The 26807-nt window shown below is 38.4% G+C and overlaps 1 protein-coding gene across 5 annotated transcripts in view; it reads right to left on the bottom strand.

Annotated features, from left to right (window-relative positions):
• HORMAD2 (HORMA domain containing 2) overlaps positions 1 to 26807 on the bottom strand; it is a 91255-nt gene that overhangs the window by 1874 nt on the left and 62574 nt on the right. The window lies entirely within an intron of this gene.

Genomic DNA, 26807 nt, shown 5'->3' with positions numbered 1-26807 from the left:
CTCAGAAGCCACAAATTTTCTTTGGCTTAAACTAAGACACTGATTATAGAGAACAGTAAAACTCTGAGAAAATAAATAGAGCTGCTCATCAAATAACTGGTTTGCTTAGATATGTAAAAGTTTGAAATGGTCTGCTCTAAAGGAAAAGAAATAGCACCATAAAACCTAAAGCACAAAAAACAATTTCTTTATCTAGGAGATGAATTTGTTACAGTGTGGCTGAAAGAAAAAGCACCTGGTAAAATTCAGCTTTTCTAGAAATGTTGCTTGGGCATGCTTTCCATTCAAATGAAATTTCCCTCACTTCAATCAAGTCTGGGTATACTGAGAAGAAAGGAAGGTGGATGTACAAATCCTCAAATGACAAGTTGGTCTGATGGTTTACTCAAAAGTAAACCAGAGTTTTATTACAAGTTTCAGAACTGTAAATTTATTGCAGTGAGTTAATCAAAACATCTTTAATAATGTATACAATCTCAAGGCAACCAGTGAGGCCTGGAAACTCTCAATGGTTTATGGGAAACTAGTGGGTTCAAAAGCAAGTATGTGATCGGTCAGGGGCCACTTTCTAACATAGATGAATAATCTATACAAACTATATAAACAAACAGATTTGGGGTGCCTGGGTGGCTCAGTCAGTTGAGCATCTGCCTTTGGCTCAGGTCCTGGGATCGAGCCCCACATCGGGCTCCCTGCTCAGAAGGGAGCCTGCTTCTCCCTCTCCCTCTGCCTGCCTGCCTGTCTGCCTACTTGTGATCTTTCTCTCTCTCCCTCTCTGTGTCAAATAAATAAATAAAATCTTTAAAAAAAAACAACAAACAACAGATTTATCCACACAAACATTTTTTTGGGTGTATTCCAACTGGCTGAGTTTGCATATTTGATGCCAAAGCCAACCAGGCAAGCAAAGGGCCAGTGATCAGGCAGTCTAGACAGATTATCTGGGTGATTTGAGCAACAATGGGTGATCATCAAATGATTTCTAATGCATGTCATATTATATTTTAAACAGATAGCCTTTAAAGTGTTCCTTGTATATGGATTAACAAGAGGCTACTATGATCCACTTGCCAATAGAGTCTCAGGGGTATCTACATGTATGTCTGAAAAATGCCCTGAAGATATGTTTTCTGCTGTATGGTAATTCCCGACTTTCCATTTTTTGTTTGGTAATATATTCTTTTGAGAAGCCAAAGAGCAGGTTTTGCCTTAAGCACAGACAGGTTACCTAGCTGACTTGGTAGCAGTATTTGAAAGCACGAGAAGGGGTCCTTTCTTCTAAATTATTCCATTTATTATGTATTCCTTTATTCATTTACTAAAAAACAAATGTTTGTTACTTGAATGTTCTCCCAGAGTTCTGTCTTTGACCATCTTTTCTCCTTCTCCACATTCTGTGTATGGCTCCTGGGAATCAGTTACCATTTATAAGCAAAGACCTCCACTTCTATATATTCAGCCTAGATCTTCCTTTTGAACTCCAGATCCGTGTGTGTAATCAACTGCCTACTAAAAGTCTCCACATGGATGTTCTAAAGAAAACTCAAATGCAATGTGTCCAAATTGGAATTTATCATCTGCCTCTCTAAGCCAGCTCCTAATCTTTGTTCTCACCCTCTGTGAGTCCCGTGGGGGTGTCCACCTTAAAAGCCTGGGACTCATCCATGGTTACTGCATCGTTCTTACCCTAACATCTATCTAATCACTAATTCCTGTTGATCCTACCTCCTTAATAGTTGTCAAATCCATCCATTTTTCTTTATTGCCACTGCTTCTACTTTAGCCCAGGCCAATATCATCTATCCCAAGTACTAAGTCTTGAACTCCCACTACTACTGCTTCTCCAATCCATTTTCCACTCTGGAACCTAAGTAGTCTTCTATTAAATCTGACTCTGTCACTCTTCTGATTCATAACCCATCCACTAATGATTTCCCATTGTCCCCGGGATAAAGTCCAGACTCCGTGTGGCCCTCACCCACCTCTGCCACTTCATCTTGCCCCAGACTCACTGAGCCACTAGCAGTTCTCCAAATGGCCCTGCACATCTCCCTCTGGACTTTGCCTTTAATGCCCACTCCCCTGCTCTGCTTTTCCCTTCCTCACCAGGCCTAGGGTCAGCCCTGGAGTTTCTTCTGCCTATTGGCCTTCCATGACACCTCTAGGGCTGTGTTCTGTTCTTACCCCTTTTGTGGCATTTACCACATAGTACTATCAGGCCTACTTACCAGTCTTCTCATCCAGAGGATAAACTCCTTTGGGTTAGTGACAATATCTTAGTTATCGTTGTATTCCCAGTTCCTGGCATCTGGTAGATGCTCTTAAATTACTGGCTGAATGAATGAATGCATTTTTGAAGCTGAATTTAAGCCAGGCACTGTGTTGGGCACTAGGACCATATCTCTAGCAATATAAAGATGAATAAGACACAGTGGTTTTCAAGGACCGAGTATTATAAGGAAGAGACATTAAATACATGAGTATAATATAATGCAATACAATATAATAGAAATCCATTCAATAGCCACAATAGACATTCATCCATCCAGCAATTATTTCTTGAGTGCCAGCTCTGTGCATGGTACTGTTGTAGGTGCTTGGGACACATCAGTGAACAAAGGAGAGATAAAAATCCCTGCTCTGTGGATTTTACAATCTAGCCGTGTTACTTTTTGGTTTAATAATTTCCTATGGCATCTCACTGTTTTTAGGACAAAGTTCAAAGTCGATACCTTGTTTCTTCCATACACCATCAGTAATTTTTTTACATTTCTAGGGAGGGAGAGGTGTCACAAGTTGGCTATAAGACCCTGATGAAGGCTATGTCCTTTCTCCTCAGAAGGCTCACACCTGCAACTCACACACTCATCAATTATGGCAGGCTATTTGAGGGGGCTACCAGGCCCATGAATACCTCTCAGTTAGAATCACTACCCCCCAGGGCCTAGCTCTGCCCAGCAGTACCACCCTCACCTCCTCACTTGATCCGTCACTCTCTGCCCTCTCAGTTTCTCATAGCTGACTTCTTCCTGATTCTAGACCTTTGCATATGATGTTCCTTCTATCTAAAATGCTCTTTCCCCTCAACCTCCTTGCCTAGGTAATTTGTATTCATTCTTTAGATCTCAGATGAAAAATTATTTCCTCAAAGAAACGTTCCCTACCTTCATTCCAGTTAAGTTAGTTCCCCCATCATAAGCTCTTAATAGAGTTCCAGGAGATCAGGGACATGCCTGTCTTGGTCACAACTTGCACATAGTAGGGACTCAATAAATATTTCTCAATGAATAAATGGATGAATGAATCTTCAAAGAGCACTCTGCCTGCAGTGTAGAACGGTTCTGGAGGCACCAAGTGGACACAGGGTGATGAGTCATACTACTGTAGAGTCAGGGGATAACTTGGGTGACAGCGCAGATAAAGAGAAGTCAATAGTGAGAGAAATATTTAGAAGGCAGAGTCAGAAGGACGGCCAACTGGATATGACAGTAAAGGACAGGTAGGTAGGTCAATAGTGACTCCAATCGTCTGGGTTAACTAAGTTCATGGATGAAGGTACTGTTCTCTCAGGTAGAGAAAAATGGGAGTTTTGAACTAGCTGAGTTTGGAGCACATGTGAAACCCCAAGTGGACATAATGGATAGGCAGCTGTATATGGAAGTCTGGAGCTCAGGAGAGAGGTCTGTGATGAGGATGTAAATTTGAGAGTCATCAGCATATGGAGGCTAATTAATACCAGGGGTGTGGAAGAGTTTGCTTATTGAGAGATCAGAGCATGAGAAGGGAAAGGGGCCAGGACATAGCCTTAAGGAACTCAAACATTTAGAGATTATGTGAAACATGAGCCAACAAAGAAGACTGAGAAAGAGAAATATATCCACTTCATTTCGCCACATGGAGGTTACAAAGTGCATTGAATTTGTGGGTGCAGAAGTCACCTTGAAGTCAGTTGAAGAGTACATAAAAAGTAAAAGAAATTAAGAGCAGGTATACAAAATTTTATAAAAGTCAAGATGGAGTGGGGCGCTTTGGTGGCTCAGTTGGTTAAGCATAGGACTCTTGATTTTGGCTCACATCATGATCTCAGGGTTGTGAGATCAAGCTCCATGTCAGGCTCGGTGCTGGGCATGGAGCCTGCTTAAGATACTCTCTCTCCTTCTTCCTCTACCCCTCCCCCCCCCTTTTAAAAAAGTCAACAGGGAGTAACCAACTCAGCCTGGGAAATTTAGAAAAGCCTTCTTAGCAAAAGAGGGACACTGAGCTGGGTCTTAAATAATGAGCAAGAGTTCACCAGACTGGAGATGGTGAGGGGGTGGGGTAAGAACAGAAGGTTCAGCATATTCAAAGACACTGAATCATGAAAAGACATGGAAGATATATGGGACAGTGAGAAATGTCCCTTTATTAGATTGGCTCTTAGAGTTAAGTGCTATTTATCCAATACACTCCTTTTTTTAATTTTTAATTTTTTTTTTTTAAGATTTCATTTATTTACTTGAGAGAGAGAGAGAAACAGAGCACAAGCAGGGAGGAGGGTCAGAGGGAGAGGGACAAGCAGGCTTCCCACTGAGCGGGGAGCCCAACGTGGGGTTCGATTCCAGGACCCTGAGATCATGACCTGAGCCGAAGGCAGACACTCAACCAACTGAGCCATCCAGGTGCCCTCTCCAATACACTCCTGTTAAAAATATAAATTCCCCTGGAATTATTACTCAATATGATGTTAGTGTAAGTTAACTCATCAAATGGTCTCCAAGTGGCAGCCTGCAGAAACCAGGACCTCACAGGCTTTGGAAAGCAGACAGATAAGTTTCAATATAGAAAGGATACAGTACTTACTTTGCATTAGGAGGTAGATCTGTGTGGGAAGCCAAGGGGGGAAGGAAGCAGCCCCAGGCAAGCAGGAAATACTGTGAGTACTTTATGTGCCTGGGGTGAGATGAGAGTGCAGTGAATTTTGCTTACTTCAAAATTATTTGTCAGGTCAGATCTGACAAAATGTTTTCCCTTTAGAAAACCAGTCCTTACCAGTATGGATTTATAATCAATTGTTAAGCATGGAATCTTTGGATTTGGAAGTTCCCAGATCAAGAAATTCTATGGTTCAGAGAGGATGTGTGCCCCTATGGTTCAGAGAGGGTATATGCCTCTATAAGTAAATTATAGCACTGATGTTAGCTTTGATTCCTCTCCCTTAACAATTATCCTTTTTTTTTTTGCACAATGTAAGGTAAATCAACAGCGATTACAAAATAAATGCTATTAGCATAAATGTGGCTCAAGTTAACACCGAGATGGATGAACAGTAAGAAAGTGAATGCTTAAAGAGAACACTTCCCTCCAACTCCAGCAGAGCTGTGAGTTCTCTTGTATGTTGGGAAGTGTCTCATGTTTTACTGGGATTTATGAAGGGTTTGCCCATTCATTTACTTTCTTGATTTCCTGAAATCAAGGCTCTCTCTATTTAGGAGGTAAATATGTATTCTCCTTAGAGTCATAACCGTGTATTTCCATTAATCTCCAAAACTTATTATATCAATTCTCCCTTTCTCTGTATGTTCTAAGGCATCATATACCTTTAAGAGCTCTAGAATTAATTCAGTTATTCAACAAACATTTTGGGGCACCTTCTCTGTGCCAGATATTGTGCTAAGCACTAACAATACAAAGCTGCTCAAGGCACACTCCCATGTGTGTGGGTCTGGTAGGGGGAAACAAACTGGTTACAGATGAAATGATAGTCATGTATAGGGTACAGGAGAGGTTCCAAAAAGATCTTATTAGCTCTTCCTGGGGAAGCCTGGCAAGGCTTCAAAGGGGATGCGAAGCTTACACTAAGTAGTGCAACATGAGCAGACATTCACCAGCAAATGGCATTAGAAATTGAAGTTGCAGGGAGAACATTCTAGACAAAAGGAGCACAGGCACAGGGTTATAAAGCAGATTACCTCTGAAGAATTGGGAATAGTTCAGTGGGACTAATAGAAAGGGGATAGGGTGGTGGGCTGGATCAGACAATGTCCTTCTCTGAAGTTTGGACTTTCTACAGCCATACTACCCTCAACGAGCCCGATCTCATCTGATCTCAGAAGCTAAGCTGAGTCAGGCCTGATTAGTACTTGGATGGGAGATGAGTGACAAAGGATGGAGTACATGAAGCTTGGACTTTGTACCGTAATGGAATGCCACTGAAAAGTTCTAAAAGCAGATTTGTTTTAGTTTGATCCCTATGGCCGCAGTGTAAAGGGTAGACTGGACAGGAATGAGACAAGGAGCAATGAGGCTATTTCAGAAGAGAACTGATCTGAGCAAGAAAAAGAGCAACAGTGAAGTTAGAAAGGAGAGGACTAATAAGGGAGAGGGCTGAGGAGAGAGAGAACAAATGCCTGAACCCAAACACTAACATGACTTAATCATTCATTGGAATGAACACAGGGATGGCAAATAAAGAAGTAAAAAATGACAAAAATTACCCAAGTTTCTGGTAATGGCATTGACCAAGATAAGAAATAGAGGAAGCTGAGGGGGTGAGCGGTGGGAGCATCGTGGGGATAATGGATGGAGGAATAATTAACTCTGTTTTCAAGATTCTCAATTGGAAGTGAGATATCCAAATGAAGATGTTCACCAGGGCATTGATTATGTGACCTGGAGCTCAGGATGGAGGAAACTGCATCAAGAGCACATACAGAAAGATATATTCACTTTGGACAAAAGATGGGATATTACTTGAGGATATGGAAGGAAGTAAAAGTGGATATAGATATATACACATTTTTAAATACGGAAACAGGAAGTTGAATGATTCATATTTGATGGCCATAATTATTTCTACGAAGTAGAATTTTGGTCATCCACTTAGAAAGGGAGGGAATTAGTCTTGGGTGCTGCTTAAGACACTTAAGTGGTGAAGTTTGAACAATGAGAAAGGCAGCCAATAAATAGACATTTAAAACTAATGTTAAGGGGCGCCTGGGTGGCTCAGTCGTTAAGTGTCTGCCTTCGGCTCAGGTCATGATCCCAGGGTCCTGGGATCGAGTCCCACATCAGGCTCCCTGCTCTGCGGGAAGCCTGTTTCTCCCTCTCCCACTCCCCCTGCTTGTGTTCCTGCTCTCACTATGTCTCTCTCTGTCAAATAAATAAATAAAATCTTTAAAAAAAATAAAAAAAATAAAACTAATGTTAACTGTTGCTTAGAATCTGGATAGCTTTAAGATATATGACTTCAAGGGGCGCTTGGGTGGCTCAGTCATTAAGCGTCTGCCTTCGGCTCAGGTCATGATCCCAGGGTCCTGGGATCGAGCCCCTCATCGGGCTCCCTGCTCAGTGGGAAGCCTGCTTCTCCCTCTCCCACTCCCCCTGCTTGTATTCCCTCTCTCACTGTCAGATAAATAAATAAAATCTTAAAAAAAAAGATATATGACCTCAAAATTAAAATATTTGACATATTAATAATTTTGCTTTTTTACAAACATTTAAATGCTTATAATAGACCATATACTGCACTAAGAGCATCATAAATGTGATCCTGTTTATTCCTTAGAAATAACTGTGTGAGTGCAGGGGGTGGTTATTCCTCTTTTACAGATGTGGAAATTAAAGTTCAAAGAAGTGAAATGACTTGTTCAGTTCGCACAGTTAGTAAGTGGAAGTCTTGAACCCAGGTCTCCTGATTTCGAATTTAGTGCTCCTTATAATTTATTTCTTCATCCCAAAGGGGAAAACGGAAGTCGGAAATTGCAGGAGATCTCTATGTAAGGTTCTTAGGCTTCTTCTGGGGTTGACCCTTTTTGGGCATAACCTAAGAGGACCTCAAACTAAAGACAGCCAAAACTGAGTTCATTTTTTTCCCTTGTAACCAATTTTTCCTCATGACTTTACAATCTCTATTAATCACCATTTCCCAGTCATCAAAGATGGAAAACATAGTCACCTTAGATTCTTCTCTCATCTAATGCCTACACAGAATTCTTGTAATGAGTAAATGGAATAGCACAGATACCGCACCTGGTACAGCATCACACATATACAAGTCATTCAGGGACTGACAGCTGTTACCATTCCTACTGCCACAGGCATCCTCTGCTCCAGCCAAACTGGATTGTTGTAGTAGGCTGAAAAATGAGCTGCCAAAAGATGTCCATGTCCTAATCCCTAGAACCCATGAACATTACCTTATATGGCAAAAAGGGGGAACAGATTTTTGCAGGTATGATTAATGATTTTGAGATGGAGAGGTTATCCTGGATTATCCAGGTAGACCCTACATAGAACCACATGTATCCTTATAAAAGAGAAGCAGAGGGAAACTTGAACACAGACAAAGATGACAATGTGACCACCTAATGGCCATAAGCCAAGGAATGCCAGCAGCCCTAAGAAACTGGAAGAGGCAAAGAACGGAACTTCCCCTAGAGCCTCCAGAAGAAATCTGGATCTGCCTACACCTTGATGTCACCCAATGACACTGATTTTGGACTTCTGGCCTCTCGTGAAAGAATAGATTTCTAATGTTTTAGGCCACCAAATTTGTGGTAATTTGTTACAGCAGCCCTATGAAACTAATAGTTACATTCTCCAAACACACCTCATTCTTTTCCCTCTTCATTATTTCCTGCACTTCAGGAAACAGAAATCAGATGACTTATTCTCTTTTAAATTTTGAATAATTCCTTCAAGGTTAATCTCTAAGAGTATTTCTTTTTTCTTTTCTTTTTTTTTTTGTCAGAGAGAGAGAGAGAGCGCATGTGCACGTACAAGCAGGGGGAGCGGCAGGCCAAGGGAGAAGCCGACTCTCCGCTGAGCAAGAAGTCCCATGCAGGACTCAGTCCCAGGACCCTGGGATCACGACCTGAGCCAAAGGCAGACACTTAACCTTAACCGACTAAGCCACTCAGGGGACCCACTCTCTAAAAGTATTTCATCCATAAAGACTTTCCAACTCCTTTAATCTGATATGACCTTTCTTTCTTGAGCAAATCCCATCATGTTTTTGCACTTGTGTTTTTCTGACATCGTAAATGTTTGTAAACAATTTGTCCTTTACATGTCCTTTACAATTTGTAAACAATTTGTCCTTACATGGGTTTAAGTTCTTTAGGAATTCATTTGTATTAATATTATGGTTTTTACACTCTCTGCACTGCAATGCCTTACTCAGTGTTCTTCACCTAGTAGGTATCAAAAAAACAAATTCTTTTGCTACCTACCTCTACTATCTATGCAAGTGCTCAATTACACAGTTATTCATGTATCCTGAAGCAGCACTATTACAGTAGCCATGAGCCACATGTGACCATTTGAATTTAAATTAATCAAAATTAAATAAAATTTAAAATTCAGTTCCTCAGTTGTAGTAGCCACATTTCAAGTGTTCAGTGCCCACATATTAGACATCACAGATATAAAACATTTTCCTCATCACAGCAAGTTCTATAGGACAGAACTGCTTTACAATGGCAATCAGGATATAACCCAAGTAGACGGGAAGTTTCCTAGGGCCCATGGTAACAATAGGAATACAGAAACTAGAAATAATTTTTCTTCAAAATGTAAAAATGTCAATTTTCCTAAGATTATTTTATCAAGTCAGTGTAATCCCAATCAAAATTCCAATAGTATGTCTGTTGGAACTTAGTAAGCTGATTCTAATAGTCACCTAGAAGAGAAAATATACAGGAAAATCTTTAAAAAAATAAAAATAAAAGAACTATGAGGGGAAAGGAGTTGCCCTTCCAGATAGCAAAACATAATACAAAGTTAGAGTAATTAACACATAGCAGCAGTAATACAGGAGTAGACATACAGATCAGTAAAATAGAATAGCAAGTCTGAAAACAAACCTATGTATGTATGGGGCTTTAATTTATGATAAAAGTGGCATTTAAATTAGCAGGAAAGGGCAGAAAATTCAAGTAGTACCAACACAATAGGAAAACATTCTCAAACCAGAAAAAAAAAAAAAAGATCCCAGTTAATTTGAGAAGACAAATGTAAAAAGCAAAACTATAAATTTATTAGAAGAAAATATAGAAAATTTTGCTTATAGCTTCAGCATTGGAAAGATCTTCTCAAGCAAGACATAAAATGATAAAACCATGGAGAGACATCCCGTGTTCCTAAATTGGAAGATTTAATATTGTTAAGATGTCAATACTACCCAAAGATATCTATAGATGGGGTACAATCACTGTGAAAATCCTAGTGACTTTTTTTGGAGCAGAAATAGAAAATCCATTCATAAATTCATACGGAATTTCAAAGGCTCCCCAAATGCCAAAATAATCTTGAAAAAGAAAAACAAATTTGGAGGCCTTTGGATACTCACACTTTGGATTTCAAAACTTATTACGAAGCTACAGCAATCAAAGCATGTTGTACTGGTGTAAAGACAGACATATAGGCCAAGGAATAGAATGGAGTGCCCAGAAATATTCACCAATATGACCAAGTGATTTTCAACAAGGGTGTCCAGAGCATTCATGGAGAAAAGAAAATCTTTCAACAAATGGTGCTGAAAAAACTGAATATCCGCATATAAAAGAATGAGGTTGGATCCTTACACCACATACAAAAATTACTCAAAATGGATTGAAGAGGGGCAGCTGGCTGGCTCAGTCAGTAGAGCATGCAGCTCTTGATCTCAGGGTTGTTGAGTTCAAACCCCATGATCAGGGTAGAGTTTACTTAAAAAATAAATAAATAAATAAGAAAATAAAAAAGAAAAGCTAAAAAAAAAAAAAAAAAAAGGATTGAAGACCTAAACATAAGAGCTAAAACCACAAAACTCACAGAAGAAAACATAGAGGGAAGCTCATGACATTGGATTTGGCAAGAATTTCTTGGATATGACATCAAAACAGAGGCAACAGAAGAAAAAATAAATTGGACTTTATCAAAACTAAAATTGTGCATCAAAGAATACTACCAAGAGAGTGAATAAACAACCCATGAAATAAGAGAAAATATTTGCAAGTCATTACATCTGATAAGAGGTTAATATCTGGAATATATAAAGAACTTCTACAATTCAACAACAACAAAACAAACAACCTGATTAAAAACTAGGCGAAGGACTTGAATAGGCATTTCTCCAAAGAATATACACAAATGGCCAAATAAGCAAATGAAAAGAGTCTCAACATCACTAATTATTAAGGAAATGCAAATCAAAACCACAATGAGATATTACTTCATACACATTAGGATGGCTATTATTTTTTTAAAAACCAAACAGAAAATAAAAGTATTGGAGGGTCACCTGGGTGTCTCAGTCGGTTAAATGTCTACCTTCGGCTCAGGTCATGATCACAGGTCCTGGGATCGAGCCCTGCTTTGGGCTCCCTGCACAGCAGGGAGTCTGCTTTCCCCTATCCCTCTGACCCTCCACCCCCGCCCTCATGCTCTCTCTCAAATAAATAAATAAAATCTTAAAAAAAAGAAAGAAAGAAAGAAAAAACGGAAAAGTCCAGGGGATGACATGGAGAAATTGGAACTCTTAGCATAACTGGTGGGAATGTAGAATGGTACAGCTGCTATGGAAAATAGTATGGGGGCACCTGGGTGGCTCAGTCAGTTAAGCATCTGATGTTGGCTCAGGTCATGATCTCAGGGTCCTGGGATAGCCCTGTGTCCATCAGGCTCTGCTCAAGTCTGCTTGTCTCTCTCCCTCTGCCCCTCCCCCTGCTTGTGGTCTCCCTCTCTCTCTCATATAAATAAATAAAATCTTTTAAAAAAAGAAAATAGTATGGCAGTTCCTCATAAAATTAAAGATAGAATAACCATATGATCCAGCAATTCCACTTCTAGGTATATACCCGAAAGAACTGAAAGCAGAAACTAGAACAGATATTTGTACACCCATGTCAATAGCAGTATAATTCACAATAGCCAAAAGGTAGAAGCAACCCAAATGTCCATTAATGGATGAATGGATAAACAAATGTAACATACACAATGTAATATTATTTAGTCATTATAGGAAGGAAATTCTGACACATGCTACAACATGTATGAACCTTGAGGACACTATGCTAAGTGAAATAAAGCCCAGTCACAAGAGTAACTACTGTATGATTTCACTTATATGAGGTACTTAGTCGAAGTTATAGAGGCAGAAAGTAGGATGGTGGTTACCAGGGGCTAGGGAGAGAGATGGGGAGTTATTTAAAAGATATGAAGCTTCAGTTTGGGAAAATGAAAAAGTTCTGGAGATTGATGGTGGTGATGGTTGTACAATGGGAGTGAACTTAATGCTACTGAACTGTAGATTAAAAATAGTTAAAATGATAAATAACTTTTATGTTATATATATTTTACCACAATTTAAAAATTGTGGCATTTTTCTTAAAGTGACATTTTTTCTTAAAGATAATTTTCTTTTCTTTTTTTTTAAAGATTTTATTTATGTGAGAGAGACACAGCGAGAGAGGGAACACAAGCAGGGGGAGTGGGAGAGGGAGAAGCAGGCTTCCCGCGGAGCAGGGAGCCTGATGCGGGGCTCGATCCCAGGACCCTGGGATCATGACCTGAGCCGAAGGCAGACGCTTAACTGACTAAGCCACCCAGGCGCCCCAAAGATAATTTTCTTAAAGATAATTTTTAAAAAGATGATTTGGTGGTGCCTGGGTGGCTCAGTCAGTTGAGTATCTGGCTTTTGGTTTTGGCATAGGTTATGATCTCAAGTCCCATGTCAGGCTCCATGCTCAGTGGGGAGTCTGCTTGAGATTCTCTCTCTCCATCTCCCTTTGTCCTACCCACCCTGTGCTCACTCTCTCTCATTCTGATAAATAAAAATAAATCTTTTTTAAAAATTAATAAATAAACTTAAAAAACAAAAAAGGAAAAGAATGTAAGACACAATTACAAGCCACATACATAACTTTAAATTTTCTAGTAGATATATTTTAAAAAGTAAAAAGAAAAAAACAAAGTAAAAAGAAACATGAAATTAAGAATTGTAATCATTCCTCACTGATATGAGGAATTCTTAATCTCAGGAAACAAACTGAGGGTTGTTGGAGTGGGGGGTGGGGGGGGGGGGGATGGGGTGACTGGGTGATGGACACTGGGGAGGGTATGTGCTCTGGTAAGCGCTGTGAATTGTGCAAGACTGTTGAATCTCAGATCTGTACCTCTGAAACAAATAATGCAATATATGTTAAGAAAGAAAAGAAGAAGAAGAAGAATGTAGCAGGAGGGGAAGAACGAAGGGGGGGAAATCGGAGGGGGAGAAGAACCATGAGAGACGATGGACTCTGAAAAACAAACTGAGGGTTCTAGAGGGGAGGGGGGTGGGAGGATGGGTTAGCCTGGTGATGGGTATTGAGGAGGGCACGTTCTGCATGGAGCACTGGGTGTTATGCACAAACAATGAATCATGGAACACTATATCTAAAACTAATGATGTAATGTATGGGGATTAACATAACAATAAAAAAATTAAAAAAAAGAATTGTAATCATTGCTTTTATTTAATTCAACATATCAAAAATATTATTTCAATATGTAATCAATGTAAAAATTATTGGGATATTTTACATTCTTTTCATTTTATACTATATCTTCACAATCCAGTGTATATTTTACACTTACAGGACATCTCAACTCAAATTAGCCACATTTTAAGTGCTTAATAGCCATGTGTATTTAGTGGCTACCATATCAGACAGCCTATCTTGTGTGTGTGTGTGTGTGTGTGTGTGCATGTGCATGTGTGTATTTTAAATGCAAAGTCAAAGGTATGGAACATCTTTATGGGTAGTTTTTGAATTATCTATGAGAATGTATTCATGTGTAACTTATATAAAGTTATATTAAAAATATGAAGTTCCATATTAATTTGCTTATTAATTCTGTTAAAATTTGTCTTTTTTATTACTTGATATGTTTATAAACAACATGCTTATCATTTCTTCTTTTTGCTTTCCTTTATTTCAATATGATGAAAGTTTCATTATGAAACTATTTTTGTTTGTAAACTAGAAAGGTAATAAAGGAACATAAAACAGACTGCATACAAAATAAAGAATGTAAACATAACCTTCATAATTTTTCATATTTATTACATGGTAGAATTATAATATTTTGGATATATTAATAAATAATGGGTATTATTAAAATTTTAAAAAGAACATTTAAAAACTTCAAGTTTATTTGGCTTACCTTTATAAATTATAATATTCTAAAATATTATTAGATACTTTTCAATAGAAGAATATTAGGTGCTTTCCTACTTTCAAATGCCTTAGTAATTAACTATTAATTCTGTGGTAGCTAAAGACAGACATATATAACACACATGAACAGGGGCGCCTCGCTGGCTCAGTCGGTAGAGCATGTGACTCTTGATTTCAGGGTCATGAGTTCAAGCCCCAAGTTGGGGATAGAGTTTACTTAAAAAAACACACGCATATAAACACACTCAAGCACATACTTGAAGTAATTATAAAAATGAAAAAGTTGGGGGCACCTGGGTGGCTCAGTCAGTTAAGCATCTGCCTTCAGCTCAGGTCATGATCCCAGGGACCTGGGATGGAGCCCTGCATCAGGCTCTCTGCTCAGCAGGGAGTTTGCCTCTCCCTCTCCCTCTGCCTGACGCTCCCCCTGCTTGTACACTCTCTCTCTCTCTTTCTCTCTCTTTCTCTGTCAAATAAATAAATAAAATCTTCTAAAAAAATGAAAAAGTTGTTTCTTGGTTTGTGGCATGTAGGAGGAAACCTACAGGCAATGACATGATGGTGTTATTAGATGTACTAAACTTGACATGGGTTTGCTGATTCTTCAAAAAAGAGATGAAGAGATAATAGATACAGAATTGGAAATGTGATACCTTGCTTCTTAAAGATTTGCTATGTAGGTCAGTTGCTTGAATCTGAGTCTCTATAAAGTGTTTTAGCAGGTGTCAAAAGGAATCTAGTATAACTGTAAGTACAGAGATGACTATAGAGATAGGTCCCATAAAACGAACAGAAAAAGTCCACTCTGGTATGAAGAGTGTCTCACATGGAAGGTCTCTATAGGTGTGATTTCCAAATCTCAGTCCATAACTGCCTAATCTCACTGGCAGGAAGGACAGGGTGAAGTAGATGGCACTTAGGGGCTCTGCTCCCAACCCCCAATAGCTCTTCCATACAAGGTGAAGGCAGAATGGCAAAGATACATTCACTCAGAAGACAGATTTTCACTTTAAATTGGCCCTGAGTTCACTTGAGGACAAAAAGAAAAAAAGAAAACAAAAACCTCAAAGGAGAACTAGTTGGATGTTGAGAGGAAGGATAAGTTTTATATTAGGGGCAGACACCTGAACTTAATTTTTAAAAAAATTTTTAAGTAACTTCTACACCCAACATGGGGCTCAAATGTACAACCCCAAGATCAAGAGTCACATGCTTCACCAACTGAGCCAGCCAGGCACTCCCTAAAATTAATTTTTATTTTACTTTTCCAGCAAATGGTGAAACATTTTCAGTTTCTAACACAAAATAAAAATAACCATACCTCTATTTCTGATCTACTTTTATTTTTTAATATATTTGAATCCTTTCAGAATTTTCTATGGCATCAGTTTAGTTCACATCTAGTTATTTAATTGCCTGCTTCCATGTATTGGGTTTAATTTATCTAATTTTTTTAAAGATTTCATTTATTTATTTGACAGAGAGAGACACAGCGAGAGAGGGAACACAATCAGGGGGAGTGGGAGAGGGAGAAGCAGGCTTCCTGCGGAGCAGGGAGCCCGAAGCGGGGCTCCATCCCAGGACCCCGGGATCATGACCTGAGCTGAAGGCAGATGCTTAATGACTGAACCATCCAGGCACCCCTACTTTATCTATTTTAATAACTATCCCCCCTAGAAGGCAACCATTGTTATCAGTTTCTTGTACACCCTTCCAGAAACTGTTGTTTTCATTTTGAAATCTACTGCACCACAAACTGTTCTAAAATTCCCAATATCATTCTCTTCTAATTGTTTTACTAAACCTGGACCAGGCCTGTCCACAGTAAGAATACATGAGGAAGTGGAGGGCTGTGACCAAGTAACAGACCTATCTGCAGGGTCACTCCTGGTCTCATATCATATGAAGGTGGGCTTTCTTCCCATTGCCTCCAGTTATCTTCCCCCATCTAGATGCCACATGTTTTCCTCCTGACTAAAGGAAATGAGAGAGAACGAGGAAAGCAGAGATTCAAGGGACCATGGTTAAGTGCTGCGCTGGTGATGGGAGCACTAGGAAGGCACGACAGGGATGGACAAGGTAGTAAAGAACACAGATGTGTAAACAATGAACACTAACCAACATCTAACACAGGTAGATGAAGTAAGGGCTAAATAAATGTACAAGCAGTATGCTCTAGGAATGTGGAGGGGAAAGAAGAATAGGGGGAAGGACTTCATAAATTAGCCCATGGCTGGTTGAGCATGTCTGACAAGCTTCTTCTCAAACTGCACACGTTTTCCCTGACTCATGAAAACTCAGGGCTGGGAGAATGCCAGACCAGTGTGCTGCAGCTCAGTCAGTAGGAAGTCTTTCAGAACCAATATGGAGAGGAAAAACTAAGTTTAGAACTTTGCACACATGCAAAAATGTAAGGAATAATAATAAAAGTCCCACTGAAGCTTACAACTGGTTTTCAGTTGTGAATCAGAGAAAAACACATGAGCATTTTCAAAAGCTTTACTAACCAGGGGTGCCAAGAATTGCTCACCTCCAGGGGTTGCCATTTACAGTGTTGTCTATGTTTTAGGTAACCCTGGAATTATGCAGTGCACAATCAACATAATTATGCATGGCAACCCTGCTAGGGCAAACATCAGTTTTTTGACTACCACTTTCTAAGTTTCCCCATCACTAAATTTTTATGAGTTACAGGGTATTCCTTTTGGCTAACATTTCCTATGACAAGAAAAAACAAACATTTAGAATGTTATGAACATATTTTCTTAAAAACCCAAGGTTGTTGAGTATAAACTGCAGTGTAGCTATGCTACAGAATATGGCTAAATTATATACCTAAAGTATGACATACTGTACATTTTTTCCAACCTATAAAGATTTTCCATGATGGGGTAAGGGCTGCTCAGTTTCAAATTAAACACCATTTCTTTAGAATATTATTTAGAGTGGAATAGTATTATTGTTGCAGGGCATCTGGCACATTTTTACTCTGAGGCTTTCAGAATTTAATGAGTAAAAGTTGAAAGTTTCTCCTTATTTTAGAAGAATTTTTCTGATTTTTCCCCAGTATCTCTCTTTTCACAGCCATTTCTAATTCAGCAATGTACAGATAACCACCAATTTGGAAAACAACATGACAGTGGGTCATATAAAAGATGAGATGTGAAACTGATTTTTGTGAGTGTTTAAAGTTATGCCACTATTGTTCCTAACTCCTGATTCTAATATTCCTGATTAGGAAGTTATCTAGGTGAAATCAAGAAATATTTATCATCAGTAGATATGGCTGTGTTTTGTTCTTTTTGTGCTTTGCATTAATTGTTGAGGATGCAGGAACCAATTTTTTAAGTTTTTTTTTTAAGTTCGTGGGTATTGAGCTAATTCCTGGTGGTTTTTAGAATTTAGCCACATGTTCCCTTTTTGTGGAAATATTTACGCTGGGGATTTCCACTAAGGGAATCAGAGTTAATTGAGCTCTTTTCTGGGGGATAAAGCAGCTGAGGCCATATTTCTATTAGCGTCTTTTTTTTTCTTGCCCTACTCTAAGAGAGTGTTTCCATACACATAAGACTTAATCTAACAGGTTCTCATGGAATATTACATATATAAAATAAGATCATGTATTTGAAAATGTTTGGCACCCTATCTGGTACATGTTAATCACTCATTACAAATTGGTTGTATCTAGTTGAACATTACCTGATTTTGGTGAATATGTGGTTGCTATAAATGAAGTGTGCCCTGAGCTGGCCAAGGGATTTTTTAAAAAATCTAACTTATCTTGGGGTATGAAAAGTATAAAGTATCTCTCAAAGATAAGCCAGGTTACATATTCAATAACAAAGCCTTTCATTTCAAATTTCAGCTACAAACTTCTGGTGTTCCTGTAAATGTAACAGTGGAAGATGAACTACATATGCTTGAAAATGCTTGACTTAAAATGAAGAAGGAAAAGAGGAACACAGAACCTAGAGACATTCTAAATTGAAATGCATACAAACAGACATCCTCTCAAATCCCACCCAAGAAGCAATGAATAAGCTTGAAAAATTATTCATCTGGTTTTTCATGGTATAGTGCAAAGACTCAGAAGTTGGGTGCTGGGTTCCATCACTGACTTGCAAGTTTCCATCACAGTAAAAAAAAAAAAAGGGAGGGGGATAATATTTGCCATGTACCAAACAGTGATGCTTTGAGGATTAATGACATAATGTCTGTAAAGAGGTTGGAGCTCCTTGGAAAAAAGACACTACATAAATACAAAGTAGTATTAATATTTAGGCTTAGTCCACAATGTAAGACCTGCTTTCTTTGGCTCATGAGGTCATCAGCAGTTTTGTAAGGTGTACTCAAACACCCACAGAGGAGCCTTGTTAGCTTCCTCGTAAGTGGACTGTAAAGCTAATCTGACCCACCTGGTCAGAGCAGTCACAGAGGCTGGGTTCCCTTTTCATGGCCTCTGAGAAGCTACAGATGGAGAGTGCTTGGCTCTCTAAAGGAATGAGACATGGCCATGAGAGCACTTCAACAGCATTTAGGGCTTCTCAGGAATGCAGTGGGAGTTTGGGAATGTTTTGACTTAGAATTAAACAAAAGCACAGTCATATCATATCTTGATTTAGAAGAAAGGCTAAATTCGCCTTTCTCAGACAACGAAAATTTGGAATAAGAGTAGGAATGAGAAAGCTACTTCTTGGAATGGTTAGTTTATATCTTTAAAGGATTTGGAGGCAAACTTGGGTTTTTTTGTCCTGGGAACATTTTAGTCTCCAGGGGTTGTAGTCTCTTTGATGGCTATATCCTGACTCCTCATCACGGCTTCATCTCTGTGAAACGGTTATCAAGGGCAATCTTGCAGAAGTTTCAGTTCTAAAGTTTCAAAGGACAATCAATTCAATGTAGACATTGCCTTACAAAGTCTTGTGGTATAACTGAATGACATCAATGTAATTGTGATGAAACATTTGCATTCTCAGTTTTAAAAGATAAAATTAATTTTGATTCAAGGGCCTTAGGCATCAGAAACCACCATCTTCAAAATGTGAGGTTCATGAACTTATAATTAGTGCTTAATAGTGATTCTGAGGCTGTGTCCATAACACCAAAACATTTGAAAAAAGATGAAAAAATGTGAAGGAATTTTTTTTTAAATCTAGATGTTTTGTTTTACATTGATCTAGATTGGATGTTTTTAAGAAATGAATTTGGCTTCTTGTCCACTGATTGCTATGGTATTTCAAACTGATTAATATTGATAATATATGCTTTGTTAGGGGAAAGGGAACAAAAATGTTATAGCCTTCTCAACCTGTAGTCAAATCTACGCTAACTAGAAAGCATTTTCTAAATAAAATATTGACCTTAGTTCTTCTTCCCATCTTTTAATGAAGAGTTCAGTCTTAGCACCAGTGTTAGGTGTAGCAGAGCAAGATAGGCACCCTGACCAGGGTGAGGAGGGCATTGCATCTACATGGGAAAAAGGCCCAGGGCAGGAGGGTCAGAGCCCTACGGGGTAAGATGGGTATCTATATGTGTGCAGGAGAAGGTGATGAGGATGAGAGTTTGGTTACGTTTCAGAGGACTGATAAAGTCAGTATGTTAAGCATAATGGGAGCCAGGTTTCTCACTAAAGGAGAAAGAAATTACAAATATGGAAGTGAAAAAACTAGAATGATTTCTATAGCTTTGGACTGGAATTCGCAGTATAGCTGTGAACTCATGGATTTCCATAAAGAGACACAAATATAAATGTATATGTGTGTATGTGGGTGTGTGCACGTGTTCATACACATATTTTCCAGCTCATCCACTGAGAGAGACCATGTCTTGGCTGCTAAACGAAACCAATAAAAAAACAAGTGTCCTGGGAGAAATGGCTGATTCCAGGACTGGTACAGGGAAAGTACAAGATGAGCCTGAAACAAGATGATGTACCAGCATGTAAGGAAGTACTCAAAGAATTGAGGGGGCATGTCAAAGAACACAGAAGCCAGCTTGAAGGGGTTCCCACTGGCAAAATATGAGACAATGAGAGCATCAAAACAAATAAAAATAATGATAGTAATGGATAAAATAGGCACCCATGAGTCTATACTGATATAAATAAATAATGAATGAGAAGTTTGATGAAAAACAGGATAATTTACACAGTTTCAAAGAACTTCCCTACAAACTACTTAAAATTACAAAGGGAGGAGAGTAACTACAGTAGAGAAGCCTGGTAGAAACCGCTTTAATCAAGTGACCAAAATAAACATCCATCAGTAATGGACAGATAAAATCATGAGCCATTTGACAGGAAGCAATAAATATGCGGCACCACTTCTGTGGTATTCTTGAAAAAGATGCATACCCTGAATCTAAGCATGAGGAAACATCAGACAAACCCAAACTGAAGGACTGGCCCAGTCTATAAAAACATGTCAAGTTGCACAATGTATAGACTTGTTGAATTGTTATGTTGTACACCTGAAATTAATATAACATTGTGTGCCAACTATACTTTAATAAAAACAAATACACATACACAAAAACATGTCAAGGTCATGAAAATCAAGGAAAGACTGAGGAACAGCTCAAAGCTAAAGGAAGCTAAAGAAATGTAATAACTAAATATAACATGTGATGTAACCTGGATCCTTTTGCTATCGTTGACATTATTAGGACAATTGACAAAACTTGAATAGACTTTGAGGGTTGGATAATAGTAATGTACCAGAATTAATTTCCTGATTTTCATGGTTGTATTGTGATTATGTAGGAGACTGTCCATGTTTCTAGGAATTGCATACTACAGTATTTCAGAAGTGATAAAGCAACTGGTTAGGAAATCATTTGTGTTGTACTTAACAGTTTTTCTGTGAGTTACAGGTTGTTTCAACATAAAATAAATTATACGAAAGACTATTTTAGAGAAAAGATTGTATATTTTCTTGTTTTTCCTGTTGATATATGTTTTACATATACAAATATAATTATTTATATAAATTATATAGAGACAAATATTGTGGAAACTGAAGACATTTATTCTGTTCAACTTATCTAGTAATTATTTTTAAATGTGTCCATATGTAAGTGAGGTGTCAGTAAGCTTGGCTTGTTCTCAAAACAGAAAGAAATCTAGAGTAGCTGGAGACAAAGGAGTGAGGGGAAACTGGCAGGAGCTGAAGCTGGTACCTTAGGCTAGAGCAGATCAGGAATCACCTTGAACACTATGGAAAGTGAAGTGACATAAACAGATTCATATCTTTAAAAGAAGATTCTGGAGGCTTTTTGTCAAACTATGCAAGGGCAAAAATGAAAACAGGAAGACACTGCATGGGTACTATTTACTTGAGCTAGAATGGTAGCAATGAGTGAGAAGTGGTCAGATTTGAAATATATTTTGAAAGGAGAGCTCACTGGACTTGCTGATGGACTAGATGTGGTTATAAGGGAGAAGAGCCAAGGATGGCTGCTAGGATCTTAGAGCTACTGGGTAATGACGGTTTCATTTACTGAGATGGGAAAGACCGAGGACGTGACTAGTAACAGGAAAATAATATGAATTGAGGAATAGTGGGGAAGAATGCCTGGTTAAAGCATGTTAAAGAGAACAGATAACAGGGAAGTGGACAGAGCAAACATGGACAGTTCTCTTGTGAGATGGGTATGATTTGTGTCAATGGAAACAAGAAAGGCATTCCAGGCAAGAGAAAAGTATATTTGTTAAGATATGCAGGCAGAAATGAACTTGGCTTGTTCCTGACAGTGAGAAAACTGACCTAACTCAAGGAAGGGGAACATGTTGGGTAATAGTGGGAAATAGGACAGGTAACATGGAGCCAGATCATGAGTAACCTGAAAGCCAGGCTGAGGTGTTTAAACTTGATGTAGTAGGAATAGAAGTCATGAGATGTTTTAATTAGGGAAGTGATATGATGAAGGTTATAAAGAAGATCAGATTGGTAGTGGTATGAGGGATAGTGCAGGAGGCTGTGGGAGAGCCTGGAGGCTGTGGCAGCAATTCAAACGCCAGAGCAAGAAGGCCTGGACTCAAGTTTTGGCAGTAAAATCAGACTGAAAGGGAAAGCTTGGGGAACTTTTGATACCTGACTAAATAAGGAGAATGATTTCAGGATTCTGAACTTAAGACATTGAGAGAATAAAGTTGATGCTGGAAGGCAGGGAAACTGGGTAGGAAAACTCATTCTGGGTGTGAAAAGGGGGAGGCAGTGGTGAATAAAAAGATGAGCACATTGGACTTGACAAATTGGGACATCAAAGCGGAAATTCCCATTAGAAAGTGATAGATATAGAACTGGAGCTCTGAGGCAAGAGTCCTCAAGATAAGCCATTTGGGAGTGGATGTGATGTGTGAAGCCCATAGATGGGATGAATCCCCCAAAGGAAAGTATGTAGAGCTTGAAGTGTATATGGTCAAAGACAGTGGAGATGTTGGATTTTGCCTGCAATTGGAGGTAGGGGGAGGAACAAAAGTGACAGAGAAGTGGGTGACAGGTCAGACAGATGGAAAAAGAATGAGAACAGAATAATATCATAGAAATAAGAAGGAACAGGGGTGGCTGGGTGGCTCAGTCATTAAGCATCTGCCTTCGGCTCAGGTTATGATCCCAGGGTCCTGGGATCGAGCCCTACATCGGGCTCCCTGCTCTGCGGGAAGCCTGCTTCTCTCTCTCCCACTCCCCCTGCTTGTGTTCCCTCTCTCACCGTGTCTCTCTCCCTCAAATAAATAAATAAAAATCTTAAAAAAAAAAAATAAGAAGGAACATTTAAAAAATAGTATATAGTTAACATCATAAAATAGGTCAAGAAGAATGAAAAAAGTAGTAAAGATTGTGAGATCTATTCATTAAAAAGTCATTGTTTATTCTGAAGAGAATAGCTAGGAAAGTGAAGATGAGTGAAGGGACCAGCTTTCTGAGCCAAAGAACAAGTGAGGAAAGTGCAGTAAATGGAAAGCATCTTGTGAGGTACGCCTGGCTGGCTCAGTTGGTTAAGCATCCAACTCTTGATTTCAGCTGAGGTCATGATCTCAGGGTTGTGAGATTGGGCTCCATGCTCAGCATAGAATCTGCTTGAGACTCTCTCTCTTCCTCTCCCTCGGCCCCTCCCCTGTGCTCTCTCACTCTCTCTAAATAAGTAAAATCTTAAAAAAAGAAAGAAAGAAAGAAAGCTTCTTGTGAGAAATTTGGCAAGGAAAGGAAGGAAACAGCATATTAACTAGGGGGGTAATCAGGATCATGTAAAGGCTTTTTTTATGTAATGTCTAGAACAACTTCACTTAAATTTTCTTCCTGTCCTGACTCAGAACTTCAAAGTCTTCCTTTTGAACAAAGTCAGGGATTATGACACAAAGCATCCAAAACCAAGTGGAGGAATTTGATCTCTCTGTGCATTCTTATAAATTAATAGGAAATATCTTTCTGGACTTTCAGACTATCTTCTACCAATACTTTATCCCTATATTGAGACTACAGTGTTCTGACAAGCTCTGAAAAGATACAGTAAGAGTGAGAAGTTTTAAAACATGAAAATATTTTCAGATATCATTATTATATCCAGTGGCCTTCTACCCAGCTGAGGTATTTATTTCCAAGTGGAAGACTAGGAGTTTATGTTCTCTTCCTGAGACAGTTTAGACTTAAATTCTTTACATATAATTTTGTAGTATTTTTATAGTATTATAAAGTGTTTTTCATGTTTAAATTGTTAAGCAATACTTTACCAATTCTTAGAATTCCTATATAAAGCAAGTAATATTATATTTATTCTTCAGACAAAAATACTTAAAGAAAAAATGCATTGCATGTCCTTTAAATTAATTCTTGACATTTATTTTTTAGAAACATATTTACTGACTTTTGGGTAGAGATGGTAGACTGACATACACATTTATTTAGTTTCCTAAACTCCAAATGAGGGGAAACCCCAAATGACAGAAAGAGTAAGAGGGAAGAAAAAAAGCATTGAAATTTTGGAAGCTGGAAAGCAGATACATGAGAGGTAACTAAGAGCTGGTAACTTAAACCAGCAGTGGAGCAAACCAAGGACCAGCCAAATGAACATTAGTCTAAGGAATTTCCAGCATCATATACTTTTGGAAGTGGGGATTAAGAGGATGGGTAGAAGAGCTAAAATAAGATCAACTTAAAGACATTTATGAAGCAGCTGAAACCTTCAGATCCCTTCTTCAACTTTGTGGAACCAAACAGTTGTTCCTTGCCCACCAGGGTACAAAATCGTAAGTTTATTCTCTGGAGATGGTGATAGTCTTTGGATAGTGGGATACAAAGCACCGTTGAGGAAAGGTTATGAGGAATTAAGTAAAAGTATGCATACTGAATGCAGAGACCCTCAGGCCTCCATCTCTATTTGGCTCCCAAAATACTTGTGGCCAAACAAAGATTCTGAGGAAACGGACCAAGAGGAAAAATTTTTATTCTTATTTTTTTAATGATTTTATTTGTTTCTTTATTTATTTGAGAGAGAGAGTGCATGAGCAAGAGAGAGCATGAGCAAGAGAGAGCATAAGTGAGGGAGAGCATGAGTGAGAGGAGCAGAGGGAGAGGAAGAAGCAGACACAGGGCTCCATCCCAGGACCCTGGGACCATGACCCCACCCAAAGGCACTTAACTGACTAAGACAACCAGGTGCCCAAAGAGGAAAAAATTTTAAATACAGATACTGAGAATTCCCCCGAAGCCCTGACCAGATCATTCTACAGTGAAGGCCACAATCACAATCATCTCTAATAAGCTCAGGGCTTTCTAGTCCCTCCACTCTTAAATTTGAGCAGACAACCAAGGAACTAGGACTACCAGCCATCTTCAGACTTCTGAGGAGAGAGAGATAGAGGAGATGGACTGGAGTAGAGGAGGAAATGGCAAACAAACAGAGGAAACAAATGGACATACAGAGAGAAGAAATCTATTTAGAGATCATCAGTATCCTCTGAGACAAGACACAATTCTTTGAGCACAAACAAGAATAGGATAGTATAAAAAGGAATATTCAGAAAATGACAACAAAAGGCTCTTGGAAACAAACAGTAATATAAATGAAAACTCAATAAAAGAGTAGGATTATATTGAGGAGTTATCCATAAGAGTAGAACAAAAGCAAAAAAATACAAAAAATTAGAGAGAAAACACTTTTTTAAATAGAGTAGTTGTATAGGAGGTCCACTACCTAAATATTAAGAGATCCATAAAGAACAGAGAAATTTGAGGAGACATAATTTTCATCAAGGAAATAATTCAAGAAAATTTCCCCAAACTGAAGGTGTACCCAAGTTACCAGATTCAAATGGCCCACTGAGTGATAAGAACAAATAATGAATGATAATAGACCTACATCAGGGTACATTATAAAATTCCAGAAACCTGAGGAAAAATCTTCCAGATAGGAGAAAACAGATGCTATACAAAAAGTCAGAATCAGAATGGCTTGGAAATTCTTAACAGCAACACCAGAACTAGAAGACAAAGGAAAAATGCCTCAAAATTCTTATTAAAAATAAATGTCTTCCTAGATTTTTATTGCCAGCCAAGCCCTCAATCAAATATAAGGGTAGAATAATGATATTTTTAGGGCATGTATGATCTCAAAAACTTACTTCCCATCACCCCTCTCTGAGAAAGTTACCAGAGGATACACTCCACAAAAATGAGGGAGCAAACCAAGAAAGAAACAGGAGTCCTGGGACACCTGGCTGCCTCAGTAGGTAGAGCATGCAACTCTTGATCTCAGGGTGGTGAGTTTAAGACCCACATTGGGCATACAGATTACTTAAAAACAAACAAACAGATCTAACACAGGAAAGGCAAAGAATTCTCCAGAAATTGGTGAAGGGAGATTCCAGGATGAGAGCAAGTTACCAGCCAGAGAACAATCATCCAAATTTGGTCAAAGATGAAGAGCTCCAGAAGAAATTTCTCAGTGAGGATAAAATTATTTCTTCTGAATATCTGAGCGGAGATTTAGACCAGCACTGCACGTTAGCTCTTTCTGTGGTGATGGAAATATTCTATATCTGTACTAATATACTAGTCAGAGAACTTGAAATGTGGCTAGTGTTTTTGAGAAAACAAACTTATTGTTTTATTTAATTTAAATTAATGTAAATTTTAATAGCCACATGTGGTTAGTGACTACCATATTGGACAGTGCAGTTTAGATAATCAGCAGAAAGTTTGGAGTTCAATTAGAAATAAGTATAGAGAAAACTAAGTAAATGAAAAATAATTATTAACTGCAAGGAAAACAAAAACTTATGCAAGAAAGGAAAAGAAACCATGGCTTACTACATAACTCAGCTCTGTATAGAATTACATAGTTATAATAACATAAACACAAATTACTGACATTACCCAAATTATATACCTCCCAAAGGTGTCTTGTTTTATTTTACCTTCATTTACCAAAAAAGTACGGATATTTTCTCCAGATCAATAATTTTATTTCTCTAATATGTTCTTAATGGCTACATAGTGCTTCATTTTATTGGTTTACGAAAATTTATTGACTCCTTCATGAAGGGACATTTAGGTTATTTCCAACTTGGGACAATTATCAATAGAACTTTAATGATTAACACTGTGATCACTGCTTTTTGAAATTCAACTGTAA

Source organism: Phoca vitulina, unplaced genomic scaffold, assembly GCF_004348235.1.
Source record: "Phoca vitulina isolate PV1807 unplaced genomic scaffold, GSC_HSeal_1.0 scaffold82, whole genome shotgun sequence".
NCBI classification, from domain to species: Eukaryota; Metazoa; Chordata; class Mammalia; order Carnivora; family Phocidae; genus Phoca; species Phoca vitulina.
The sequence above is the reverse complement of the archived record's forward strand: the minus strand, read 5'-3'. Positions and strand labels throughout refer to the sequence as shown.